Raw genomic sequence first — 27935 nt, 5'->3', positions numbered from 1 at the left:
TATTGCTAATTATATATATTTGCATTTGTACAGCTTGTTGTCTTCCACATTCTGGCTGGTCTTTCATTGATCTTGTTGTAGTTACTATTCTATAGATTTGCTGAGTAGGCCCTAAAGAAAATGAATCTCACGGTTGTATGTGGTGACATATATGTATTCTGATAATAAAATTTACCTTGAACCAATGAACTCTGAACTTTATCAATGTACAGTGTAGAGCATTCTGATTGGTTGCATCACCACCTAGTATGGAGGCTGCAGTGCCAGGACCCTGTGCAGAGGTAGGCTCAGTCATCTCCATTGCAGGCACAAGGTTCCCCATCATCAAGGACATCTTCGGAAGATGGTATCCATCATTAAGAACCCCTACCATCTGGCACCTGCTCACTTCTCCTTACTACCATCAGGGAGGAATTACAGGAGACAGAAGATCCACACTCAACATTTTAGGAACAGTTTCTTTCTCTCTGCCCTTAGATCCCTGAATGATCTGTGGAGGCAAGAACACTGCTTCATTATTCTTCTTTTGCACTATTTATTTATTTTTGGTGTAACTTATATTTTTTATGTCTTGACATATGTCAGCCATAATAAACCTGATTCTGATTCTGCTTGCAATGACCATGTTTCCTCAGAGAACCTATTATGGACATGGATCAGACAGACCTGTGCCAGTCACAAGATGGTCAAGACTGACTTTGATATCTGAATGTCAGATGCATCCCAATGATCATCTGTTGAAATGGGGCAGACCACACATCAAGCACAGATTCACATTTATTTAGTTGTCGCATGTATATCTAAACACAGAGTGAAATACATAGCATAGTCTGTGGGAACAGCCAACGATGCCTACATTTGTACCAGGGACAGCCTGTAAGTGTTGCTGCACATTCTGGCACCAACACAGCATTCAGCAGAACAACACAAGCAAAAACCACAACAACAGCAAAACAACAAAAGCAAAATAACAGACATACATACACACACACACACACACACACACACACACACACACACACACACACACAACTCAGCAGGTCAGGCAGCATCTACATAAATGAATATACGTATCCTTCTTCAGGACTGAGAAGGAAGGGGGAATATGAGAGAATAAAAAGGTGGGGGGAGGGAAAAGGGACTGGCTGGAAGGTGATAAGCGAAGCCAGGTGGGTGGGAAAGGTCAAGGGCTGGAGAAGAAGGAATCTGATAAGAGAGGAGAGTAGACCATAGGAGAAAGGGGAGGAGGGTTGCTTTCTTGTGTCGCTTTGGATTTTCAGCATTCGCAAATTTTCTTGTGTTTATGAAAATCGAAACAAACCTCTTGCCCAGCCATACACAAACAGGCCTCCAACACCAGGTCAGGCTACCTCTGGGCTTCTGACCGCCACCCCTTGGCCTCAAACTCTCAGACTCTCAGACATCAGGCCTTTAATCTCCACTTCCTGGCTTGGACTTGCAGCCCTGCAGATGCTGGGACTCCAAACTCCAGACAAGCTAATCTAGGCGTTTTGACTGATGTTTGGGATTTGATCTCCATACTTGTAGAGCTCCAGCTTTGGCCTCTGGACTTCACAGGATTTTGACCACAGGACTCACCAATCAGGGAACCTGACCTCTGGACTCCCCAACTTCTGCACCTCGACCGTCATACTTGACCACTGATCTCTCAATCACAACATCCCTGTCCCTTAACCCGAACCTGACCTCTAACTGTTCCCCAAAACCCTGCCTGTGAACTTAAACAACAACAGCTTCAATGAGTTCCATTCCACCGATTTGTTAATGCCCATTACGACAGTCATATCTGTCAGGGAGGCTGGATAGAAGGGGTTAAAATGGTGCTAATTTAAACAGCTACCATTAGGTCAGCTGTGTGTCTGGGAGATGACGTGTGCTGATGGTAGTAGTGGCTTCTCATTAAGCGTTAAATAAATCCCAAGGAAGTTCAGGAACAAATTAATTGCTGCAGCAAAATAAAACTAACTTTCTAATACTTAGTGCAGAAAATTGCAGGGGTTCTAGTGGCCTTTGGTTTTCTAGTCATAATTTAATACTGCAAAGCAACTCAGTAAATGGGCTATTTTGCCTAGCACTGAATACATGGGAGGAGCTGAGAGATTCTTCTTCCTTTGTTCATCAGTCCCTTTGCCACCAGGGAATTGTTGCCGTTTATCAGGTTTTTAACATTCGTGAAGAAGTCTTGCACCATTAGGAGGCTATTGCCAAAGTATGATCTGGATTTCACATAGGTGACTTGGATCTTTTCAGCTGTGGAGTAAAGTGATTTTTACATTTCAGGCACACTCTCAACACATTAGTGCTTGGTCAATGTTTGCACACGCTTGATGAGTGTTAAGGTTAACAAATTATGTTGCTATCATTTGCTATTCAAATAACAAATTGTATTATTTGGATTTGTTAATAGCAGAGATTCTCTTTCATTGTGTGGCAACATTGACAAAGGCAGTTTGAGATGTGTTCTAATTCTAAATCACTGAGCTTTTCAAAAGGACCCATCTGTTCATAGGAACAGCTGGAATCCTATTCTCAGTGGGGCAGGACTCCTATAGTATGGGAGTGGCAGACTGGTTGGGAAAAAAGAACATAATGATGTTGCAACTCCCACCAACCACTAAGACTAATTAATTCTCTGGCTTTTAACCAGACCCTATTGTTAAAAGCAGCCACGTTTTTGATGCAACAGAAATAGGGCCTCTTTGGACAGCTGATTAAGAGACCTGTGATTTCCATGTCCTGATTTGACAGTTTTTCACTAGTTGTTAGGAAGTGGAGAATGCAGACTTCTGAAGCTGAGAATCCTTAAATAGTAAAGAGAAAATATATTTGTCACATATACGTTGGAATATACAGTGAACTGTATTATTTGCTGTTAATGACCAGTACAGTCCCACCGCAAGTGTTACCATGTTTCCGGCACTGACGCCACAAACGAGGGGAAATCTGCCGATGCTGGAAATCAAAGCAATACACACAGAATGCTGGAGGAACTCAGCAGGCCAGGCAGCAGCTATGGAAAGGAGTACACAATCGACACTTTGGGCCGAAACCCTTCATTAGGACCCAACATGGCATGCCCACAACTCACCAACCCAGGCCCTAATGTGCATCTTTGGCAGGTGGGAGGAAAATGAAGCACCTGGAGGAGACTCACGTGTCACAGGGGAAACGTACAACCTCTTTCCTCCCATCTGGGATATTGATCAGGAACGCTGCATATACAGGATCCTTAGCATTATCAAGGATCCCTCCCATTCATCCAACAATCTCTTTGATCCCCTGTCATCAGGTACAAGGTACTGTAGCAGTAGGATAAAGACAGTTAGGATTCGCTCAGGCTGTGAGACTATTCAATTTCTTACCACCATCTTGGTCTTATCATGTATGAAGTACCAGTAGCATTATGCTGTTTAACTTCTAACTTGTCTCATAAATGCACCTTATGCTAAACGTTAATCTTCTGGAATATATTTTATTATTTGTTAATTTATTTGTTGGTAATATTATTTTAGGTTCCTTAAGGTTGTTGTAGCTGGGGTTGGTAATGGGGACAAGCTCCCACTACCTATTAAATGCTCCCAATGGCATGCATCTCAAATAGCCAAGTCCAGCTCCTGGCCTTCATGTGTGGCTTAGCTACTAAGCCCAGAGGAACGGTTTCTACCGCAGGAGAAGGGAGAAAAGCGGGTTACTGGAGTTTTAAAACCAGGTGCTTTGGGCAGATAGGGCTTGTCAGCCATGTTTGGCAACTCTACTCAGAGATAAGAAAACTCTTATCTCAAACTTCTACATGAGGAAATCTGCAAATGCTGGAAATTCAAGCAACGCACACAAAATACTGGTGGAACGCAGCAGGCCAGGCAGCACCTATAGGAAGAAGCACTGTCGACGTTTTGGGCCAAGACCCTTCATCCTGACGAAGGGTCTACCGTTCCTTTGGGTTCATCAGATGCATGGAGAAGGGGAGCTTGCTACATGGGCAACAGCTTGCTCTCCGCTTCATACTGCCCAGGCTTGCATATCTGGATGCAATATTCATGATCAACTCTGACCGACGGAGGCCCTCACCCCATCTCAATATTACTTTATGTGTTTTGTGTGTGAGTTATATGTATTGTGTTGTTCACCTTGGTCTGGAGGGCTGCTTCGTTTGTTGGCATACATTTATATGGTTGAATGATAATAAAGTTGATCTTGAACTAGCACTTGAACTGAACACCAATCAGTGATCGCTGGCTCTGTAAAGTAGTTGTGCTGCCACGCTCCCGTGCTGCACCTCTGCTTAATATGGAGATATTAATTTTAATAAATTAATTTATCTTTTAATTTGCACCCTAAAATAGTGAACTCTCATTTCAAGAAAATCACTGCAGACAGATTAACAATTCGAATTTTTTAAAAAACACAGAAATTAATTTTGGTTTTATAATGTTTAGAGTAAGTCATATATAATAGAAGATGCATTTTTGACCAAAGACTTTACAATTGAAACAACCTGTTGTTCAGAGCTAGGCTTTAAGTTGTCGATGAAGTGCTGTAAAGGCAACTTTATTACATTTTATGGTACAATTTTCATGTTGTCATTTTAAAACTATGTCATAATATGTGATTTATATTTGAGGCCGTTAGTTCTGGCATTCTCCATTTCCAACTCTGAATCTATCATAACGCACATTGCTTGTTGACCAGCTTTTCTGCAGTGCTGAAACAATACGATTTCTCTGTGCATTCCTACAGATAAGCTGCAATAGTATCAGACAGCACAGTGCAACCTGTTTAGTTCATTGTTCTCATACTGGTTTAAATATATATTGTGCAAATATTCACAAATAATGCAGCTATATAGAATCAGGTTTAATATCACTGATATTCTGTATGTTATAAAATTTGTTGTCTTGCAACAGTATAACTGTTCAATACATTAAAAATGCTACAAATTACAATAATAAATATACACTGTATATAAAAATTAAGCTAACTAAGTAATGCAAAGAGAGGCCAAAAATAGTGAAGTTGTGTTAATGGATTGGTTCATTGTCTGTTCAGAGATCTGATGGCGGAAGGGAAGAAGTTGTTCCTGAAATGTTGAATGTGTGTCTTTAGGTTCCTTTACCTCCTCCCTGATGGTGGCAATGAAAAGAGGGCATGTCCTGGGAGATGGAGGTCCTTAATTTTGGATGCAGCCTTTCTGAATCATCACCTTTTGAAGACATCCTCCGTGCTGGGAAGGCTAGAGCCCATGATGGAGCAGGCTGAGTTTAGAACTTTCTGCAGCTTGTTCCAGTCTTGTGGAGTGGCCTCTCCATACCAGAGGGGAATGGAACCAGTTAGAATGCTCTCCATGCTATATCTGTAGAAATTTGCTGGAGTCTTTAGTGGCATGCCAAATCTCCTCAAACTCTTAATGAAGTTTAGTCACTGGTGTGCCTTCTTTGGCCTTAATAAAACTGCATTACTCAGATACAGATATAATGTAAAAGAAAACAAGTACAGCCAGTCTCCCCATCTTTCACAGCCCATCAATATACGATGATCTGCAACAGACCACGTTATAAATGCTGAAAGGGCAGTGCCCAGCTAATCTTCATCTGCAACGCTGATTATTATGAACACCAGACATGAGACAAAGGTGCATTGCAGCTTCTGGAAGATCACTGATGTTTCAAAAGCGAATACTTTGTTTAACCATGACCTTGATAAGGGGCACAGCAAATATTTTTCACAAAGCATATTCTCCTGTCATATTGAAAGAAAAGGAGCTTCCGTTTTTATTGTGTCATGGTGTTTTCTCTGGGCTGATTAGAAATTCAAAATCATAAAGCAGTTAACATTTTTAGCTAGACAGAAAAATGAAGCTACACAGAAGCAGATGAAGACAGGACAAGATGTATGTATTCTGTTTCTCTAAGATATTTAAGTAAGAATGTGTAGGTCTCTGTGTAATTCTAATATATTAATCATTGTGAAGTTTGGAAAACACATGGCAGATTCTTATCATAACACGCCCTCCCTGTGTTGTTAGCTTGAACAAAGGGAGACAGAGCAACATGCAATAAAACTGAAGGGCATGTGTTCCAGAGTGATGTTAAATGCTTCTCTAGCGCTTTAAGGGTTGTTGGTAGCTTACGAATCTAATGCTGACTTTCCCCGTTCGGCTGCTCGTTGTTGTCATGGTTACCTCTGTTTCCTTCACCATAGTTGCAGCAGAGACACTTACCCTTCGCAAATGTAGCCAATATAACAAAATAAATGACAGAAGTATGAACTTTGACCTGAACATTGGTTTCAGTGTTTTATATTTAAATTCTCCGTTATTGTTTCCTTAAATGACCTGCGGGCGAGGTCTGACCCCCATGGATGGCCAAGTGCAGAAAATCCTGCTTCTCAATATTACTGGCTCCATGAATAATGAAATATCAGCTCCTGTGTGAGCTTCCTTAAATTGATTCACAATGCATTAATAACAGAAATTGGAAGACAAAAAATGACCCACACTATTCCATGGCCTTGTGCTCCTCTTGAAATGTAAACAGGCTCTGAAATGGAGTATTATGAGTTCAGACTTCTGGTAATGGCACACACTGTCAGATGAGGTGGGTAGGCCATGCTGCTGGAAGAGAAGAGGGGAAACGGATGAACCGCAAGAAGGCATGAAGGCTGCCTAAATTCATCCTGTAATCACTCAGCTACCTGATAAGGAAACTGCTGGAGTTAAGCCCCCAAATGGACAGCAGTGGTGTTGGGAGTAATCATAGCATGGACGACATAGCAGAAGGGTGTGAAGTGAAAAGATTTCCCTGCCTGAATAGCTGAAGCTAATTGGCTGACTTCCCTCAAGAGAAGATGTCAGTGTGCACAGCTGAAAGAAAATTATGATGGGAATCGAAACACTCCGAGATCCATAATTTATGGCCTATCTTCGCCAGATCAGCCATGCCATTGCGCCAGCTGTGGCGTTAGTTCGAGGAGCATTCTCTGGAGGTACTCGGCAGTGATGCTGAGCTGCCGACTTTAACTGAATCTGAGACCAGAGAATCTGTAGTCTTTCTCTCGTTCAAGTTGATACCATCAATTAATACCGATATTTATATTTCACTTACATGGTCATGGAAATAGATATTGACATCTTTTTATCATCAATTACTTTGTATGCTGTGTTGTGTATTTAATATTACAGCAATATTGTAAATATATTGTTTGATTAAGCTTTCTTTGTTGTTTACATAGTTATATGTAAAAGTACATCATAAATGACATCCGTTGTTACACCACCATGTGACACGTGTGCGCTTTGCGTAAAGTAAGAGCGAATTTAGACTCTCATTCCAGGCTCTCTTGTTTTTTATTGAATTTAGTTTTATGTTTCAGAGTTACAAAATGTAATAGTATTGACGGGGTAAGAACCTGAGACTACTACCTACCTGTTGAAGCACAACGAGACATTCAAGTTGAAAAAAAATGGTAGGGAAATCCTAGGCAGTTTCTAGAGTAGATTACATGGTCGGCACAACATCGTGGGCCGAAGGGCCTGTAATGCGCTGTAGATTTCTATGTTCTATAAGTTCTATAAAACGCATTGAGACATTTGAGCTAAAACAAAAATCACAGCACGTACTGGATCTGTACGGGGTCCAATGTTGTTTGTCATATACATTAATGATCTGGATGATAGGGTGGTAAATTGGATTAGTAAGTATGCAGATGATGCTAATGTGTTGTGGATAATGAAGTAGGTTTTCAAAGCTTGCAGAGAGATTTAGGCCAATTAGAAGAGTGGGCTGAAAGATGGCAGATGGAGTTTAATGCTGATAAGTGTGAGGTGCTACATTTTGGTAGGACAAATCAAAATAGGACATACATGGTAAATGGTAGGGCATTGAGGAATGCAGTAGAACAGAGTGATCTAGGAATAATGGTGCATAGTTCCCTGAAGGTAGAAGCTCATGTGGATAGGGTGGTGAAGAAAGCTTTTGGTATGCTGGCCTTTATAAATCAGAGCATTGAGTATAGGAGTTGGGATGTAATATTAAAATTATACAAGACAGTGGTGAGGCCAAATTTGGAAAATTGTGTACAGTTCTGGTCACCGAATTATAGGAAAGATATCAACAAAATAGAGAGAGTACAGAGGAGATTTACTAGAATGTTACCTGGGTTTCAGCACCTAAGTTACACAGAAAGGTTGAACAAGTTAGGTCTTTATTCTTTGGAGCATAGAAGGTTGAGGGGGGACTTGATAGAGGTATTCAAAATTATGGGGGGGATAGATAGAGTTGACGTGGATAGGCTTTTTCCATTGAGAGTGGGGAGATTCAAACAAGAGGACATGATTTGAGAGTTAAAGGGCAAAAGTTTAGGGATAACACAAGGGGGAACTTCTTTACTCAGAGAGTGGTAGCTGTGTGGAACGAGCTTCCAGTAGAAGTGGTAGAGGCAGGTTCGATATTGTCATTTTAAAAAAATTGGATAGGTATATGGACAGGAAAGGAATGGAGGGTTATGGGCTGAGTGCAGGTCAGTGAGAGTAAGCGTTCGGCATGCATTAGAAGGGCTGAGATGGCCTGTTTCTGTGCTGTAATTATTATATGGTTATATGGTGTTCCTTGCAAGGGAAGAAACATTCAAGTTTAAAATAAAGGCAGAAAATGGAAGAATTCACAGGTTCATAAACAGTGAGTGGTAGGTGACAATAATCAATAAAAAAAAAGAGCAGATACAGCTGGCTACATCAGAAAGATAGTCAAGTTGCATTGCACAATGGATAACTGTCTCAGACAGTATTTTGAAGTAAATGAAATAGCCAATGAGAAGCAAGTACTAGTTTTGCAGAGTGCTTTGGGTGGAAAGGCATATAGTCTGCTTAGAAGTTTGACTGCTCCAACCAAACCAGCTGAAATAAGCTTTGCTGATATGTGAAAGTAAAGATGTAATGTTTAGAACCAAAGCCAATGTGTTAGGTTTCATAAGTGGAATCAAAAGGGAGCCCATTTCAGTATATTTAGCTGAACTGAAGTGGTTGTTTGAGCATTGTCAGTTTAATGATGGGTGTAATGAAGCACTGAGAGATCATTTTAGTTTGTGGACTCTTACAAGAAACTACTCAAAAATGGCTCCTAATTGAAGCACCACTTACAGTTTAAAGAGCAGTTGAAATAGCTGTATTGATGGAGAAAGCAGACTGAGATGCAAAAGCCAGGAATAAGTGAGCATGAACAAAATTGCAGCATCCAAACAGAAACCAGTCTGGCTGGGCAAATTGCATTACCGTATGGCAGGGCTCACATACCGATGCAAACTTAAAGTCAAAATTTGCAGAAAAGTGCAACAAAGTAGGTTACATACAAAGAGGTTGTTGGGCAGACAAAAATAAATGGACTGCGCATGGAAGAGAAATAAATAAAAAGTGAAGTAGCAGCTTCAAAAAGAACACTATTCTGCATGTTGTTGATGAAAAGTCTGATAATGATGAGAGTGACACACTACTTGAGATTCACAATATGAGAACAAACAATAGGCAAGGAATATGACTTACACCAGAAGTGAATGGCAAATTAATTAAAATGGAATTAAACACTGGCTCAGGTGTTTCAGTCAGTCCATGAAATGAGTTTGAATGGCATTTCAAAGATACTGAACTGAAGCCTGAAGATATTCAACTAGGAACGTATACTGGAGAAAGGATAACTCCTGCAGAAATGACACTCATAACACTGATCCAAAAGCTCACATATTTCCTCCTTGCATATCACAACGCAGCATCCTTTACAACCGACAACTCACCAGCTATGCTGTTCCTGGGTCTTACCCCCCACCCCTTGTATTCACTCTTGGATCTCCTCAAACCCAATCTCAGAAGGAGTATGCAGGACAAACAGCTGAGACACATTGAGAGCTCCTCATACAAGGAGGTTTGATGTTTCAATCCTGGACAAGCAACCCGTTGAAGGACTACAAAGATGATCAAAAGTGGGTACTTGGAAAGATTAAGGACAGAGCTGGACTAATCTTCTACACAGTAGAGATTGCATCTGATATCATCTGGAGACACCACATCAATCAGTTGAGGAGAGCAGAGGCATTTGTGAGAGAAGAAAGGTGGTGAGATCTGTCAGAACTACTTCTTGCAGACCCATTGTCAACTCCTACAACCACCATGGAGGAGGTCGCAGAACCAGAGATTGTTTCACAGCCGTAAGTCTCACTTGCCAAGGAGGGTGATCCCACTTGTCAGGAAAAGAGAATCAGTTGATGTTGCGTAATTAGATTTTGAGAAGGCCTTGATGAGGTGCCACACATGATGCAGCTTAATAAGCTATGAGCCCATGGTATTACAGGAAAGATTCTAGCATGGATAAAGCAGTGGCTGATTGGCAGGAGGCAAAGAGTGGGAATAAAGGGAGCCTTGTTTGGTTGGCTGTCGGTGACTAGTAGTGTTCCACAGGGGTCTGTGTTGGGACCACTTCTTTTTATGTTATATGTCAATGGTTTGCATACAGAATTGATGGCTTTGATGCAAAGTTTGCAGGCAATATGAAGATAGCTGTAAGGACAGGTAGTTTTGGGGAAGTAGAGAGGCTACAGAAGGACTTAGACAGATTAGGAGAATGAGCAAAGAAGTGGCAGATGGAATACAGTGTTGGGAAGTGTATGGTCATGAACTTTGGTAGAAGTGAAAGGGTTGACTAATTTCTAAATGGAAGGAAAATGCAAAAAATTGAGGTGCTGAAACTGGGAAGGGTTCAAAAGGAGGTTCATGAAAATGATTCCAGGATTTAATAGGTTGTCACATGAAAAGCGTCTGATGGCGCTGGTCCGGCATTCACCAGAATTCTGAAAAATGAGGGGTGGCCTCATTGAACCAATCAGATGGTGAAAGGCCTTGATAGAGAGGATAGACAATAGACAATAGGTGCAGAAGTAGACCATTCGGCCCCTCGAGTCTGCACCGCCATTCTGAGATCATGGCTCATTCACTATCAATACCCAGTCCCTGGTGAAGGTGTTTCCTATGAAGGTCTCCACAGCTTATGTGGGAATGAATTCCACAGCTTCACCTCCCTTTGATTAAAGAAATTCTAAGTTTTTCTCTGAGAATCGTGATTCTAAGGAACTGTCTCCCTGAGGAACGCTGGAGAAGCGTATTTGAATATGTGAAAAATAGAAGTAGATTGGTACTTGATAAGCAAAGGTGTGAAGATTTACTGGGGTGGGATCTAATGCAGGGTTGAATCCACAGTCAGACAGCTACGACTTTGCTAAGCGGTAGAGCAGGCGAGAGGGCTGAGTGACCCACTCCAGCTCGAATTCAAGAGCTCAGAGACCAGTTTGGCTGAATCTGTCGTGCAAAGTAAAGAGTTTGGATGTTGCTAACCAATGACTCCTGGGTCATGTGCCACCTGCTGACTTAATGACCTCCTTCTTGTCCTACACTCTTCATTGCATGATCAACAATAAGCAGCACTACGTGTGCTAAAGATATTCAAGAAGGGTCGATTGTTGACCTTTTATCTGCATGATCTGGTCATACTACATGTGCAGGGGGGGGGGGGTCGATTGTGCATCTCTGCTTGCAGGAAGGAGCAGAGAAGATCACTGTGTGCTGTGCAACTTGCGTTGGACTGCTAGTGAGCAGTGCCAGTGGTTAGATGGCAATGCGGAGCCTGTGGCTCCGGTAAGATTGCGACAAAAAATTGTACTCATATGAAGAATGTGTGTTTAGATTCTTAAAGGTTGTAGCTGAGCTGCTGAGCAAAGGTTGAAGTAGATGCTGCTCTGGATACCTTGACATTATCTGTGACATCATTAATATCATTATTTTTACTTTGCATTGATGACTGTAGGGAAGTTGTTAAGTTGTTAAGTTGGTAAGGATAACGTGATTGCTCACTCCCAACCAATTCTTCGAACCTATCGGTTATTTTAAAATGTAGGATTTGATTTAGTGGCTGAACTTCAATGTTGTGAACAGAATCCATAATGGATATTGTGTGATTCTACATTATCCCACTCATTAGTAAAACTTCCAACTACTGATCCATGGATAAAGGTTTTAGTATTTGGAACAATTCCAAAACCCCAATATATCTTTCTTGTAATTACATTTTCTATTTATTGGATCATTCTAAAATAGAGTTATGAATTTAAGTCTCTTTATAGTTAACCCTTATACCTTGCAAGTTAGATTCATTACATCAGATCAGTTTCTAGCAAATTAACACAACTGGAATCCACTATGTTTTTTTTTCATGTAACAAATGTTTGAGAATTACACACATTTGGGGATCTCTACTGTGAAGCTCAGTTTGAAAGCAGACAAACAAAAGCACTCTGGAAAATTTAACACTAAGTAAAATAGATCCATTGAAATGACATGGTTCCTTAATTTTCAAAGCATATTGAATCTGTTAAAATAATGTTTGTTAAATAAAAACTATTGATATGACTTTCAGTTTGCTTATATATTTTAAATTGCCAGATTTACAATGTGCTATCAGTGTAAAATACACTTAATGGCCACATTATTAGGTACACCTGTACCCCTGCTTATTAATGCAAATATCTAATCAGCCAATCATGAGGCAGCCACTCGTTGTATAAAACCTTCCTTTCTTGGCATTTTTAAACTTGTTTCTTCTGTACAGTATGCTTCCAGTTATGATACCAACTTTTTGACATTATTCTTCTTTCCAAGGTGCTGCGTGACCTCTTACTGAACATTTTCAGTATTTTCTGGATTTATTTCCAGTACAAGCTTAAGTGTTATTTTCCTTTCAGAGTCTTGACCCAGTGATTTGGACCATAATGAAGGGCATTGAGTATAAACGTGCAAGATGCAGTGATTGGCATGACACAGATGCTGGACCTTGATAGATGTTCAGCTACCATTGATCAGATGGAGTAGATACTTGGGGTTTTCAAGTGTTCCAATCTAGAACATAAAAGAGTACAGTACAGTGCAGGCTCTTTGACCCATGATGTTGTACGTTAACCTACTCCAATATCAATCTAATCCTTCCCTCCCTCAACTTTTCTTTCATTCATGTGCATGTAAGTGGCTCTTAAATGTCCCTAACATTTCTACATCTACCACCACTCCTAATGGTGTGTTACAGACACCCACCACTCTCATTGCTGGAGAAATTGTGGATATCAAAATGCAAATCATTATCATATTTTTTGGGACTGCCCTGTTATCAAAAACTATTGGAGGGGGATACACAATGCCCTACAAGACATCTTTAAATGTGAAATACCCTTGGAGAGTAAGACCATATATTTTGGATATATACCTCAAGAATGGTTGAAAATAGATAAATATTTAATGAATATATTGTTGGCGGCTGGTAAAATGACTCTTAGTAGGAAATGATTATCACAGGAGAGCCCAACTTTAAATACATGGATGGAAATTACAATGGACATTTACAAAATGGAGAAGATAACAGCATCTGTTATCATAAGCTGGAACAATTTGATTCATACTGGGAAAAATGGTTTAACTACATAATGCCTCATAGGCCTGATTTTATTCTCACAGATCAATGAATCTGTTGTAAAAAAAGGATCACTCCCTACTTGTACATAGTTCTTTCTTTTTGCTTGTTTTTTCTTTCCACTCTTTTCTATAAGTGTATACCTCAGATAAATACTTTGTGGAGATTTATGATATATATAATTATATGATGTATATGTACAATGTCTGAAATACATCTTACGGAAATGTTCGTTCGATGAACTTCAATAAAAAAATAAATTACAAAAAAAAAGTAAAAAGCCTAGCTCTGACATCTTCCCCCTCCCCTCCCCATACTTTCCTCCAGTCATCTTCCTGCTGCTGCCTGTAAGGAGTTTGTATGTTCTCCCCATGACCCTGTAGGTTTACTCTGGGAGCTCTTGTTTCCTGTCACAATCCAAAGACGTATCGGTTGGTGGGCTAATTGGTCATTGTAAATTGTCCTATGATTGAGCTAGGATTGAATTAGGGATTGCGGTGGAAGGGCTTATTCCACACTGAATCTCATTAAATATATAAATTCAATTATGCACCTTTATATTATCCATTTCAGAGACAGCCACCAGTCTCTGGGTGTCCCCTCAATCTATAACTCCTATCACATCTCAATCAAGTCACCTCTCATCCTCCTCCTCTTTAAAGAGGAAAGCTCTAGCTCACTCAACCTATCTGCATAAGACATGCTCTCTAATCCAGTGGTCTCCAACCTCTGGGCCGCAGACCGATAGCGGCCACAAAGCATGCAGGGGTGCAGTGGTAGCCGGCGTGCACCCAGCACATCTGTAAGAGAAAACCTGAAATAAACAAGCTAATTATTTACATGCTGGGTGGCACCTAATTAATTAGCTTGTTTATTTCGGCTTTTTTCTTACAGATGTGCTGGGTGCGTTCCGTGTACCACTGCAGCCCTGCATGCTCTGTGGCCTGGAGGTTGGGGACCACTGCTCTAATCCAGGCAACATTCTGGAAAGTTTCCTCTACACCTTCTCGAAAGCTACCACATCTTCCTATAATGAGGCGAACAGAAATGAACACAGTACTCCAAGTGTGATTGAACCGGTTTTTTTAGAGCTACAGCAATTGTTTGTTACATACATGAGAATTCAATCAGATGTTGAATTGGACTCTTCAGATGTTTATGCTTTGCAGGTTTTATTGAAAAAAAATTAATAGAAATGTAATGATGTTCTTTCTGCAATAGCATTGTGCAGTCTGACTAAAATTGAAGGAGACTTAAGGATGCCCGTAAACAACAAAAATGAGAGCAGTGGATTTTAGTGCAGCTGAAGAAAATGCAGGGCTCTTCATTGAAATGATCTGTAGCTCTTCAGTTGAAAGCAACCAAATCTCCCCTACAGCCTCCAGGGAAACTGGAACATTCCAAGGCCTTGCACTCTGCACCATCTAGTCCATCTTTCTAGACAGTGCAGCATGAGTTTAAACAGGTAGGAAACCTGCTTGCATGCAGTGAGGAAGCTCAGAATGAAATTTTATGGTATTAGCAAGTTTTTGACTAAAATATATCTCATTTCTTTTAACAGCATGGCAGTGGTATTGTGTCACCTTATCATATTTGGCTAGTTTAACAGCAGCCAATATAGATTAGTTCATTTTTCTTTCGTTCAGTTATTCTGTGCTTTACATTTCTACCATTTTCTCATAAGTGGGGTCATTAATATGTTCATGGCCTAAGGTAGAAGAAGTCCATTTTAGAAAACCTAGCTCATTTAGTTTTCAACATAGTCCCATCCTACATTAACACACTTTGTCCAGCAGTCATGGAGCATATAGATTTTGGACCTTCAAAAAGTGTCCACAGATGGGTGATTGATAAGTTCGTGGCCTAAAGTAGAAGTTGCTCTCATTACATGCATATGCAAGTCAACTCTTTGAGTGATTAGGCAGAAAGTTTGAAGTTAATAACTCATCTGCTTCTACTTTAGTAATGTGGAAAGTGAGGGAGGAGATTGCTGAGCCTCTTACAATGATCTTTGTGTCATCAATAGGGAATGGAGAAGTACCAGAGGATTGGAAGTTTGCAAATGTTGTTATCTTGTTCAAGAAAGGGAGTAGAAATAACCAGGAAATTATAGACCAATGAGTCTGACTTCAGTGGTGGGCAAGTTGTTGGAGAAGATCCTGAGAGGTAGGATTTATGAGCATTTGTAGAGACATAATCTGATTAGAGATAGTCAGCATGGCTCTATCAAGGACACATCATGCCTTACGAGTCTGATTGAATTATTTGAGGATGTAACAAAACACATTGATAAAGGTAGAGCAATGGATGTAGTGTATATGGATTTCAGTAAGGCATTTGATAAGGTTCACCATGGAAGACTTCTTCAGAAAGTAAGGAGGCATGGGATCCAAGGAGACCTTGCTTTGTGGGTGCAGAATTGGTTTACCAACAGAAGGCAATGGGTGGTTGTAGATGGTTCATATTCTGTATGGAGGTTGGTGACCAGTGGTGTTCTGCAGATATCTGTTCTGGACTCCTCCTCTTTGTGATTTTTATAAATGACCTGGATGAAGAAGTAGAAGGGTGGATTAGTAAGTTTGCTGATGATGCAAAGGTTGGGGGTGCAGTGGATAGTCTAGAGAGTTGACAGAGTTTACTGCAGGACATTGATAGGATGCAGAACTGGGCTGAGAAGTGGCAGATGGACTTCAACCCAGAGAAGTGTGAATTGGTTCATTTTTGTAGGTCAAATTTGAAGACAGAATATGATATTAATGGTAAGACTCTTGGCAGTGTGGAGGATCTGAGAGATCTTGGGCTCCATATCCATAGGACACTCAAAGCTGCTGTGCAGGTTGACGGTGTTGTTAAGAAGTTGTATGGTGTATTGGCATTCATCAACCATGGTATTGAGTTCAATTGTCATGAGGTAATGTTACAGCTATTTAAAACCTTGAGTCAGACCCCACTTGGAGTACTGTGTTCAGTTCTGGTCGCCTCACTACAGGAAGGATGTGGATACTATGGAGAGGATGCAGAGGAGATTTACAAGGATGTTGCCTGGACTGGAGGGCCTACCTTATGAGAATAGGTTGAGTGAACTTGACCTTTTCTTCCTGGAGCAACAGAGGATGAGTGGTGACCCGAAAGAGGTGTATAAGATGATGAGGGACATTGATCGTGTGGATAGTCAGAGGCTTTCTTCCCCAGGGCTGAAATGGCTAACATGAGGGGGCATAGGCTTAAGGTGCTTGGAAACAGGTACCGAGGGGATGTCAGGGGTAAGTTTTTCACACAGAGAGTGGTGGGTGCATGGAATGTACTGCTGGCGGCAGTGATGGATGTGGATACAATAGAGTCTTTTAATAGCCTCTTAGATAGGTGCGTGGAGCGTAGAGAAATAGAGGGTTATGCACTAGGGAAATTCTAGGAAGATTCTAGGCAGTTTCTAGTTATATGGTCGTCACAACATTACAGGCCCTTCGGCCTACAATGTACTGTAGATTACTATGTTCTATGTTTATGGTCAAAGCCTGGAGACTGGAGGCCTGTCCTGGAGTTAGAGGACTGTCATCAAGGTGTGTGAATGGGAGAAAAGAGGCTTGTTTTGCTGTTGTTGGTTTGCGGGAATATGTTCCGTGTTGTTCTACCGAGTATAGTAGGTGCATGTTATGTCGGTGCCGGAACTGCACCGTGGACAGTCCCAAACCTGACTGCGAGGAGGGTTGAGCATGGGGTGAGGAACCCCATCCTGTAAAACCCCGAGCTATAGAAACACCAACAGGATCTCCAGAGACCTCATCCCTGAGAGTATGGATGCACCAAGAAGATGGGCTGCACCTGGGGACAACTCAAAGGAGTGGCCCAGGACAGAGGGCTCAGGTGAACTGCTGTTGGTGCCTATGCCCCGTAGGGGTGATAGGATTAATCATCAATCATCAACACAAATGATGCATCCACTGTATGTTTTGATGAATAAATATGAATCTGTGCTTGCAGGTGACTGACCTCCAAGCCAGGAATTTGATCCCTAGACCTCACTGCTCTCAATCTCTCACCTATCTGCACAAAATGTAGATCAAAGTCCCATTTTGTCCAAATGTACCTGTGGAAATCACCATTATTATTCCTACATACAATAAACTATAAGAACATAATATGTTGTGATGCAGTCAAATAACATCAGTGTTTGAATATCGGGACAACACATAAGCAATTGTTTGTTTAGCACTCCCAGTAAATGTAAAATCTTATTGTTCAATTAATTTTACTATTGGTGTTATTTTATATTTGAGAGAGAGTATTTATCTGATCTTGCTTGTGTGTCTTGTGGCTTTGGGTCGCGGCTTCATTTGCTTTCAGTTTTGCAAATGTGAGAGTGCTGACTTTGTGTCAGATGACTGAGTCGAATTTAATGTAATTTGCTGCTGATAATTGGGTTAGCTGTTAGATTTCATGACTGCAAAGCCAGAATTCCACTCAATTTAATACGGGAAGCTGATGGAAGTGTTAAGAAACAAAGTAATGGATTTAATGAATTTGTTCACGCAGCCTTAAAAAATAAATTGAAGAGGATAAGGTATTCAGCTTGAAATTGTGGCAAGATTTAGAAGGTGGTTAAAACAGGCATCCAATCCTTCAGGGCAACTGATGTATTTTTGATAAAAAAAAACATGGAAAATCTGAGATAGTTTAGGTTATAAAATTGACCATTCCGGGTGGGAGGTTAAAGAGTAGACTTTGCAATGTTTACAGATATGTAAGGGAAATCTTAAATCACATAATTTACAAATCTGGGCAGGTGTTTTAAGACAAATTACTTGAGAGTGCTATTACCTTGCATGAATACGTTTGAAGATTTATTGCTGAGATTGTGTACAAATCTGTTTGGTGCTTGGGGTGAAAACAGAAAGTGCCTGGAATACTGACAATGACAGTTAATGAGAAGCTGCCTGTCCTGAAACTGAAAAAGTAGTATTGAAAGTATTTTTCAGGAGAGTTAAAGGTGGAGAAGCCGAGAAAAACTGTCAGATACAGTAAATAGAAGATGGTCTGAGGAAATTACTGAATAACATGTCCTTTGTTGTAGTGTGAACCAAGTCACGGAGAAGCTTAGCTGGTAGATATGAAGCAGTCACTTTGTTCAACACATTGAGACCCTTTCAGAGGAATAGGCCTGCTTGACCCAACACCACACAACATTTTATATGCTAAAGGTCAAAGGACCATTCCATGTTTACAATGCATCCACAGTGCTTATTTTAACTATGCACAACCTTCACACTTCCCTTTTTGCACCCATACTAGATACCAAACGAATTCACAGTGCCTGTAAAAAGTATTCACCCTCCCCCCTTGGAAGTTTTCATGTGCTATTGTTTTAATTTGGTTTTCTTGACACTGGTCAACAAAATACTCTTGGGTTAAAGTGAAAACAAATTTCTGCAAGTTGCTCTAAATTCATTACAATTATTAAACACAAAATAATTGATAGCATAATTATTCAGCCCCAAGTCAGTATTTAGTAGATGCATCTTTGGCAGCAATTACAGCCTTGAGTCTGTGTAGATAGGTCTCTATCAGCTTTGCATATCCGCACACTGCAATTTTCCCCTTTCTTTTGCTATGCATAAAATGGCTCTTCAACACACTATTCACCTTGGACACAATTTACTGCAGCAAATCATAGAACCTTTTCCCAGCTGACTTCAGCGTCTCCCCCTTGCCTCCTGGCAAACTCTAAGATTTCATGTGAGCTTTTTCCAACAGTGGCTTTCTCTTTGCCACCCTCCTATAAAGCTGCAACTGGTGAAGCACCTGGGCAACAGTTGTATGTGCAGTCTCTCCCATCTCAGCCACTGAAGCTTGTAACTCCTCCAGAGTTATCATAGGTCTCTTGGTGGCCTCCCTCACTAGTCTTCTTCTTGCATAGTCACTCAGTTTTTGAGGACGGCCTTTTCTAGGCAGATTTACGGGTAGGCTATGTTCTATTTCTTGATGATTGACTTAACTGTACTCCAAACAATATTCCATGACTTGGAAATTTTCTTGTATCCATCTCTGACTTATGCTTTCCAATAAACTTTTCCCAGAGTTGCTTACAGTGTTCCTTTGTCTTCATGGTGTAGTTTTTTGCCAGAATACTGACTCACCAGCATTTGGACCTTCCAGACACAGGTGTATTTTTACTACAATCAATTGAAACTCCTTGATGGCACACAGGTCTCCAAAAACAGATTAACTAATTATGTGACTTCTAAATCCAATTGGCCAGATCAGTGATGATTTGGTGTGTCATATTAAAGGAGTTGAATACTTATGCAATATTATTTTATATTTGTAATTAATTTATATCACTTTGTAGAGATTTGTTTTCATTTTGACACAGAAGTTTTTTTCTGTTGATCAGTGTAAATAAAGAAGTCAAATTAGATCCACTGTGATTAAATGTAGAAAACAATAAAACATAAAATCTTCTGGGGTGGTGGGGGGTGTGAATCCTTTTTATAGACACTGTAAATCAGCATAGTTCGGTCTTCCAAGTAACTGGTTCATGGCTTTTAGGAAACCATAGTTCAGAGCTGCATTTTAAATTTAACTTTCAGATCTGGAAATTGCTGGTTGAAGTTAGTTGCTGAAGTCATTTGCTATATGTGCTATACCAAAAAATGCCCTAACTCTCTTCACCTAAGAAGTCAACCTGAGAGATTAAGTTTCTATTGAAAAGCTATCTGAGAAATGAAGAAACTAGCTATTGCTAATTGGATATACATCTTCATGTTTTCTATATATTTGAGAGAAAGAAAGATAGGCTTAAGTTGTTTTGTGCATCCTTCAAGTCCTCAAATTTACTTTATTGCTAAACCCTTGAAGTAGAAATGCCACTGAATTTGTCATCTTACCCAGGGAAAGGCTTCACTAGAGTTTGAAGTGTTCAGCTAAACTGTATTATTGGGATTAATTGAAAGATGAACATAAATCAGGATTACATGAGAATTGCCTGCTCTTTGCAGAATAATGTTGGAAGCCCTTTGTTTTCATTTAACAAGGAATGTAAAGACTTAATTTAATGCTTTCCTGAAAAGCCGCACGTCCTAGACTGTTCAACATTTCCAGTATGTTACTGAAGAATTAAAATTGTAACCATCTAGAATACCTGCTTTGATTATTTGATTACCATTCCAGTATATCTGCCATATCCACTGAAATATAAAATATAGGAAAAGCATTTTAAACTGTTTTTCTTTGAAGGACATTTTTGATATATGATATTACCATGCAGGTTAATTAGACTGTAAAAATATGTTTTTTTATCAATATCTAATTTTCCTATGTATTAATAACCTGACTTTCAACATCAAAATGATCTTAAATTATACAGACCCATTTATTCAGACTTTTAATATGGGTCTTAAAAAGTAAATTAATTTTAAGGGCCTTCTTGAAGGCCCTCAAATCATTTTAATTAGTGGAAATTTAGCTTGCTGATTAATATCACTGGGAGTATATCCCTTTTTCTGGGTGGAGCAGCTTTCCAGATTGATGTCTTTTAAAATAGTGCAAATGATCAGAGAATTTCCAATTGCGCTGGAGGTAGTTGGACGTGAAATCACCCAATCTTCTGTGTTGGCCGACTGAATTTGGTGCATTGCTCCGGAAAAAAAAAAAATTATTACCATGTGGAAAACCCATCTGTCAGACTTATTCAATGAAATTGGAAACATCTTAGAAGTATGCAAAATTTCTGGGAAGCCTTACATAAGACGTTAGTCAGAATTCCACAGGAATGTTTAATGAGAGATTTAGTTTGTCTTGCCACCGGGCATGAGTATACCCATTAAAACAGCGATTTAATAGCAATAAACTCCGCCTGTATCTCAGCTCAAGAGCGGGGGTGTGTATGTGAGATTTGAAAATAGAAAAATAGATAGCAGACACATCCTGATTTTGTGTATGCCTTTGGAATGTTTTTCATTCACCATATACTTCCATAACTTCTTGCCCAAAATAAATGGCTGGCAAGCGTGGGTGAATGTGGATCGGCAGGAGCCTTTTGCTCAGATTTCCATGAAACAGTCATTGGCATTCAGATAAATAGATGGAGATGGTTCAAAAGAGGCTCTCAAGAACAATAACATCTATTCAGACTTCCTTGGTCTGTCATCCTCCAAGGCTGAATTTGTACAGAAACTACAATACACTGTACTGATTAAAATCACAGGACATCCATTTCATCTTCATAGGTTGATCTGCATTTTCCAAGAGAGGTTAGGACAACAGTACTAAAAATACCCATGAGGCTAACATTCAGAATACACAGCCACAGACCTGCAGTACATAAAATAGCTCTTTGACACATTGCTCACCTTGGACACAATTTACTGCAGCTCTTATTATACAATATCTACATAACTTAGAAAAATGTTCCATGTTACTTCACAGGAAATTTCTAAATTTGAAATTATGATTAGTTTCAGTAGATAAGATGGTCTAATCAAAGGAACAGTAACAAACGGTGAAGAGGCCAATTAGTTTAGAGTAAGTGAACACCATACGTGGAGATAAATGCAAAGCCAACAAAAGTAAAGCAATTAAATTCATGTGAGGTCAAAACTACTCCAGGGAAACAGACCTGGTTTCTTCTGCTCCATCTCAGACAGCATCCTGGTGAATGTCCTCTGAACCTCTTCAGTGTTATTACATCCCTCCTAGACCTCTGTGACACTGTACTCCAGCTAATACCTGACCAAAGTTTTATTAAATTGGAGTATAACCTTCCTACTTCTGTATTCAGTGCCTCAATAAAGCCAATTTCCCACTGTCTTCCTAAGCAGGTTATCTACCTGAAACTGCAACCTTCCAGAATATATGGACATCAAGGTCTCTTGTTCTCCTCAATACACGCTGGGATCCCACCATTCAGGGCACATGTCATATCCTCATACGTGTCTCAAAAATGAATCGCCTCAAATATGTCCGGATTAAGCTCCATCTGTCATTTCAAAGGTTTCAAAGGTACATTTAATGTCAGAGAAATGTATACAATATACATCATGAAATGCTTTTTCTTCACAACCATCCACAAAAACAGAGGAGTGCCCCAAAGAATGAATGACAGTTAAATGTTAGAAACCCAAAATCCGCACCCCGCTCCCCTCCCTCCTACACGTAAGCGACAGCAAGCAATGATTCCCCTCCCTCACCGGCAAAAAAGCATCGGCACTCACCACCGAGCACTCAAGCATGAGCAAAGCAACAGCAAAGGCACAGACTTGCAGTTACCCCAAAGAATATGATGTTCACCCAGCATTCGACATACAGAAATAGCAGAGGTACTTAATGAATACTTTGCTTCGGTATTCAATATGGAAAAGGACCTTGGTGATTGTAGTGATGACTTGCAGCAGACTGAAAAGCTTGAGCATGTAGATATTAAGGAAGAATATGTGCTGGAGCTTTTGGAAAGCATCAAGTTGGATAAGTCACCGGGGCCGGATGGGATATACCCTAGGCTATTGTGGGAGGCGAGGGAGGAGATTACTGAGCCTCTGGCGATGATCTTTGCATCATCAATGGGGACGGGATCAGTTCCGGAGGATACCAGGGCTGCGGATGTTGTTCCTTTATTCAAGAAAGGGAGAAGAGATAGCCCAGGAAATTATAGACCAGTGAGACTTACCTCAGTGGTTGGTAAGTTGATGGAGAAGATCCTGAGAGGCAGGATTTATGAACATTTGGAGAGGTATAATATGATTAGGAACAGTCGGCATGGCTTTGTCATGTGCAGGTCGTGCCTTATGAGCCTGATTGAATTTCTGAGGATGTGACTAAACACATTGATGAAGGAAGAGTAGTAGATGCAGTGTATATGGATTTCAGCAAGGCACTTGATAAGGTACCCCATGCAAGGCTTATTGAGAAAGTAAGGAGGCATGGAATCCAAGGGGACATTGCTTTGTGGATCCAGAACTGGCTTGCCCACAGAAGGCAAAAAGTGGTTGCAGACGTTTCATATTCTGCATGGAGGTCGGTCACCAGTGGGTGCCTCAGGGATCTGTTCTGGGACCTTTACTCTTCATGATTTTTATAAATAACCTGGAGGAAGAAGTGGAAGGATGGGTTAGTAAGTTTGCTGATGACACAAAGGTTGGAGGTGTTGGGGATAATGTGGAGGGCTGTCAGAGGTTACAGAGGGACATTGATAGGACGCAAAACTGGGCTGAGAGGTGGCAGATGGAGTTCAACCCAGGTAAGTGTGAGGTGGTTCATTTTGGTAGGTCAAATATGATGGCAGAATATAGTATTAATGGTAAGGCTCTTGGCAGTGTGGAAGATCAGAAGGATCTTGGGGTCCATAGAACGCTCAAAGCAGCTGCGAAGGTTGAGTCTGTGGTTAAGAAGGCATACAGTGTATTGGCCTTCATCAATCATAGAATTAAATTTAGGAGCCAAGAGCTATATAGGAACCTGGTCAGACCCCACTTGGAGTACTGTGCTCAGTTCTGGTCACCTCACTACAGGAAGGATGTGGAAGCCGTAGAAAGGGTGCAGAGGAGATTTACAAGGATGTTGCCTGGATTGGGGAGCATGCCTTATGAGAACACGTTGAGTGAACTCGGCCTTTTCTCCTTGGAGTCACAGAAGATGAGAGGTGAATTGATAGAGGTGTATAAGATGATGAGAAGCATTGATCATGTGGATAGTCAGAGGCTTTTTCCCAGGGCTGAAATGGTTGTCACAAGAGGACACAGGTTTAAGGTGCTGGGGAATAGGTACAGAGGAGATGTCAGGGGTAAGTTTTTTTACTCAGAGAGTGGTGAGTACGTGGAATGGGCTGCCGGCAACGGTGGTGGAGGCGGACACGATAGGATCTTTTAAGAGACTTTTAGATAGGTACATGGAGCTTAGTAAAATAGAGGGCTGTGTGTCAGCTTAGAAATTTCTAAGGTAGAGACATGTTTGGCACAACATGTGGGCTGAAGGACCTGTATTGTGCTGTAGGTTTTCTATGTTTCTATACCACAGGCTCTCTCTCTCCTTAATAAGGGAGAAATTGATGTCTCCATTTCACAGCGAGAGTGGAGACATAACAAACAACTCGCTGATTTTACAACGTTAAAAGCCCACTTTTTCCAAGCTCTGTGCCCAAAGATCTCAGGTTTCTGGGCACACAGCCAAAGATTGTCTGGCATCTATGACACACTGGTCAGTCAGGACACCGACCTTCGATCTGCCTGTCTCCAGAGCCCCGAGATCCTAGGCCTCCAAAGGTGAGCCGAATTCTTAGGCGGAGCCAGTTATGAAACCACGAGAGTGTGTCCCATTTCTGCAAATAACCAAAGTCAGTGTATAACTCCAGGACAGGGTCTTCAAAAAGTCCCTGAAAGGAAATAATAGGGATTTTAAAGATGGAAATAGAGCTGTTTCCAAAGATGCAGGCAAACAAGTTGCCGTTAAGCACCATCTTGACTAAGCTCCGCCCTCCAGATTCAGTCCATTTCACTAATGCGCCAGTATCTATCTGCATTCTAAAGCTAACTTCCATACTACTGAAAATTCTGCGAATTTCTGTATCGTCTGCAAGCTTACTTATCATGCGTCACACATCCACATTCAAGTTGTCCCAACACCGATCCTGTGGGACACCACTGGTCATAAGACTCAAATCACCAAGCCAAAATTGGATCCAGTTTCCCAATTTGGCCTGGATCACATGGGCCCCAAACTTCTGAACCTCTTTCCACATAGGACCTCATTCAAAGGCTTTACCAAAGGCAGTCCATGGAAATCACATCAACTGACCCGCCCTGATTGATGCATTTTGTTCCCTTTTCAAAGAATTCACTTCCAATTTGTCTACCCTCGACCAAGCCTTTTTTGGGTTGTCTGATTTGTTCCTGTCGACTCAGGTGATCATTAACTTCCTCCATCAGAAATTTTTCCAATGTCCTCCCTACCACTGATGTTGGGCTCACAGGACTGTAGTTACCGGGTTTTGTCTGCTGCCTTTTCATTAAGAAAAGGGAAACGATCTTTCTATCTTCCAGTCATCTGGTACCTTCCTGTGTCAGTGAGAATTTAGAAATCTCAGCCAAAGGCCCCAGCCATCTCTTCCCTTGACTCCCAATGGCAGCCTTGGATAAATTCCTTCTGGACATGGAGCACTACACCACAGAATCAGCCTCTTTGGCCCATCTAGTCCATGTCAAACTATTATCCTATTCATCTCAACCTGCACCCAGACCATAGCTCTCCATGCACTTCCCATCCATGTACCTATCCAAATTTTTCTTAAATGTTAAAATTGAACCCACATCCACCTCTTGCACTGGCAAATTGTTGCACTCTCTCACCACCCTCTGAATGAAGATATTCCCCCCCACCCCACATTACCCTTAAACATTTCACCTTTTACCCTTAACCCATGACCTCTGATTCTATTCTCACCCAAGCTCAGCTGAAAAAGCTTGCTATATTTCTACACTATTCTTGGTTGGTGCAACTGTAATGAAACCTAATTTTCCTCGGGATCAATAAAGTACGTCTGTCTGTAGGCCTGGAAAAGCCTACTCCACACTGATTCACCAGGGGTCACCATCCTTTTTTTTTGCACCGCAGACCAGTTTAATATTGACAATATTCTTGCGGAACAGCCAGCTGCTGGGGGGGAGGTGTTAAACACGACCGGAATACAGCAATACTCAAATGGGGTTCCTTATGTCCAGTCTATTCTGCAATTTAGTTTACGTGGCTCTCAGCATGTAGCTTCTGTCCCACTTGCTCACGTTTTTTCTGCTGAAAAAACTCAGTGGGTTTGTCTTTAAGTGCAGGTTGCTTGGACTCAAGGTACCAAAGCAATTTTGAGTACTTCATTGCCTCATTAGACAGCCCCCGGGCCTGAACTCTAGCTTCCCGCCCGCCAGACGCCTTGGCCAGGTGCGGCTGGTCATGGGTGGGGTGAGAGGACAAGGTCAGGGCCGGAGGTAACCTTACCTGGGCCATGGCGGTCACAGTCTGGAGTGGGAGCCTACCCACCTCCCCCCAACTCCAGTAAGTAGGTAGGAACTATCGTCCGACAAAAGTTTGGCTCGAGGGATGATCGCAGCGAGGTAGCTGCTCTGTTACTTATGAAACCCTGAGCCTGAATTAGGTCGTCTGCAAATATTTCAGCACCGGATTCCCCACGAACATTTGGTGTCGTAAACAGGTTTAGAGGCAGCACCCATCTGTCCGCACTCCAGGCTAGTAGCAACGGCACTTCTCGCCAGTGGCGCGAGGCGGCCGGTTACCCGAGGCCAACCAGTGATCCCTGGCGCGAGGCTGTTACTACATTTAGGTGGCTGATGACCTCGCGTGCGTTCAAGTTCAACAGTGGGCGTGACAGGGAATGAGGAAAGGTGCAGCTGACTCATATCGTTTCCTCGTGGCCCGGTGGTTGGAGACCACTGAAGTACACTGTGTAGTGTGTGGCAGGGGAGATGCGCACAGGGCAGAAAGAACGGAACTAAAACTCCACAATCCAGAAACAATCTCTCAACGGTATTTGTGTATTTATCTTTCATTTTTTTTCAGGGTCTGCTGGGGAAATCTCAAAGCTCAACCAGTCAATCGCAATCGACTGGTTGGCGCACACTAATTTACAATGATCAAGTAACCTTCCAACCAGCATGTCTTTGGACTGTTGGAGGAAACCGGAGCACTTGGAGGAGACCCATGCATTCCACATGGAGGGTGTACAGACTCCTTAGAGATGATATCAGATTTGAACTCCGAACTCGGACACCCTGAACTGTAATATCGTCGTGCAAATCGCAATGCTACTGTAATTATTTGGGAAAATTCTGTCAAAGGGCTTTGCAAGTTCCCAGTGCCATTTTTCAGCTGTGGATTAGGGACCCAGGATCTACAGAGGGGAGAATAATTCAGGTGTCATAGGGGTGGCTTGGTTCTGTAGCAGAAGATCAGGATTCAGTTTCCTCCTCTGTCTGTAAGGAGTTAGTCTGTTCTCCCCGTGACCATGCCGGTTTCTTCCCACATTCCCAAAGATGCACTGGTTAGAGTTCGCACGTTGTGGGAATGACATACTGGAGCCGGAAGCAAGGTAGCATTTGCAGGCTTCCCCCATCACATCTTTTGGCCATGTTGGTTGTCAACACAAACAAAACATTTCACTGTATGCTTCGATGTTTCAATGTACATGTGACAAATAAAGCTAATCTTTAAAAGTGTTAATAGCAACTATGAAATGGCAACATCAAAGCTCGGATGACTGTCCATTTTCATCCTAATTTAGAACAGAATTCTATCTCTTCATTTTACACGGCAAAATGGATTGAAGTACATGATTGAAGATTGTAGTTCTTTCTCCTCTGGTAAAAACGAGTGGCCTGGTGTTTGGAAGTGTAGTCGACTCCACAATCCAATTAGTTTGAAAATTAC

This window comes from Hypanus sabinus, chromosome 1, assembly GCF_030144855.1.
Source record: "Hypanus sabinus isolate sHypSab1 chromosome 1, sHypSab1.hap1, whole genome shotgun sequence".
NCBI lineage: Eukaryota > Metazoa > Chordata > Chondrichthyes > Myliobatiformes > Dasyatidae > Hypanus > Hypanus sabinus.
This window is presented reverse-complemented; position numbering follows the sequence as displayed.